Source organism: Lemur catta, chromosome 7 (genome assembly GCF_020740605.2).
Source record: "Lemur catta isolate mLemCat1 chromosome 7, mLemCat1.pri, whole genome shotgun sequence".
Taxonomy (NCBI): domain Eukaryota; kingdom Metazoa; phylum Chordata; class Mammalia; order Primates; family Lemuridae; genus Lemur; species Lemur catta.
Genome location: NC_059134.1, coordinates 97477822 through 97480120, shown reverse-complemented (window position 1 = coordinate 97480120; position 2299 = coordinate 97477822).

The following is a 2299-nucleotide window of genomic DNA, read 5'->3' as shown; positions in this document are numbered from 1 at the left end:
TTGACCATAAAGTCAATAAGTCAATAAAGTCCTGGGTTACAAAATTAATGTACACATGTCAGTAGCATTTCTACAAACCAGTAACAGTCCAGCTGAGAATCAAATCAAGAACTCAATACCATTTCAATAGCTGAAAAGAAAAGAAAATACCAGGAAATATACTTAACCAAAGAGGTGAAAGATGCCTATAAAGAGACATACAAAACAGTGATGAAAGAAATCATGCATGACACAAACCAAAGGAAAAGCATCCATCCCATGCTCATGAACTGAAAGAATCAATATTGTTAAAATGTCCATACTGCCTAAAGTGATTTACAAATTCATCACAGTTTCCCATCAACATACCAATGTCATTTTCCTCAGATCAAAAAAAAATAATCCTAAACTTCATATTTAATCAAGAAACCTGAATAATCAAAGCAATCATAAGCAAAAGAACAAACCTGGAGTCATCACATTACCTGACTTCACATTATACTACAAGGCCATAGAAACCAAAACAGCGTGGTACTGGCATAAATGCAGACACATAGACCAATGGAATAGAATAGAGAGAACCCAGTAATAAAGCCATATAGTTACAACCAATTAATTTTTGACAAAGCAGAAAAAAACATACCTGGAGAAATGATTCCCTATTAATAAATGGTGTTGGGAAAACTGGGTAGCTACATGCAGAAGAATGAAACTGGATCCCTATGTCTTACCATATTAACTGAAGATGGATTAAATTCTTAGGTGTAAGACTTGAAATCATAAAAATTCTGGAATGAAACATAAGGAAAACTCTTCTGGACATTAAAATTAGGCAAATAATTTATTAGTAAGACATCAAAAGCTATATGACAAGAATAAAAATAAATAAAAGACACTTAATTAAACTAAAATAATTCTGCACAGCAAAGAAAATAATCAACAGAGCAAATAGACAACCTGCAGAATGGGTGAAAATATTCACAAGTTCTACATTTGACAAAAAGTTCATATCCAGAATCTACAAGGAATACAAACAAATCAGCAAGAAAAAAACCAAATAATCCCAAGTCAAATTGAACAAAAGACATGAATCATTTTTTTTTCAAAAGAAGACAGATAAGTGGACAACAAACATAAGAAAATGCTCAAAATCACTAATCATTAGGGAAATGCAAATTCAAACCTCAGTGAGATACCATCTTACTCCTGTCAGAATGGCCATTATTACAAAGTTTTAAAAAAAAATGGATTTTGGCATGGATGTGGTGAAAAGGGTACACTTACACATTGGGGATGAGAATGTAAACTAGTAAAACCTCTATGGAAAACAGTGTGAAGATTCCTCAAAGAACTAAAAGTCAGTCTATCATTAAATTCAGGCATCCCACTACTGAGTATCTATCTAAAAGACAAGAAGCCATTTTCTAAGGAAAAAACAAAACAAAACCAAAAAACAAACAAGCAAAAAAACCCATCTGCACATGAATATTTCCTGCAGCACAATTCACAATTGCAAAGATATGGAATGAACCTGACTGTTTATCAACTGAGAAGTGAATAAAGAAAATGTGTGTGGTGTGTGTTTCTCTGTGTGTGTATTTCATTCCTAAAAAAGAATGAAATAATGTCATTTGTAGGAAGTTGGATGAAACTGTAGATCATTCTCCTAAGTAAAGTATCTCAGGAATGGAGAAACAAATACCACGTTTTCACTAATAAGTGGGAGCTAAATGAGGGATATATATCATCATAAAGTGGTGTAATGGAAATTAAAACTAAGACATGGGGAGGATGGGAGGGGGTTGAGGGATAAAAATCTATCTATTGGATACATTGTACACAGTTCTGGAGACTGGGATACTGAAAGCCCTTACTTCAGCATTATACAATTCATCTACATAGCAAAAAAACTTGTACCCTCTAAATCTACTGCAGTAAAAGAATTAAAACAAAACAAAACTAAATAAAAGGGTAGGATCATAAACTCTCTAGTCTCTCTAAATAAGTATGGTTAAGAAAACATCAAATTTTAAACATCAAATCTGAACAATAGCTGGCTCTTGTTCTGCTGCAGGTACTTCGAAGGAGAAGGAAAAAAGGGGTATTGCTTATAGAGACCTATCTACGTCCCAGCTCTTCTTGGCCAGCTGATTTCACAGGTGAGAGTTGCTGGCTAAAGGCAGCACATGTGGGAGCTTAAAGCAGTTCAGCCTTATGCACTAAGAGCTTCAGAATGCACACTGCCGATCTGGCAGCATTATAAAGCTATGTCCTTGAACAGAGCACGTGGAGGGAGGTGCTTGATCTCAATCCCAGTAAC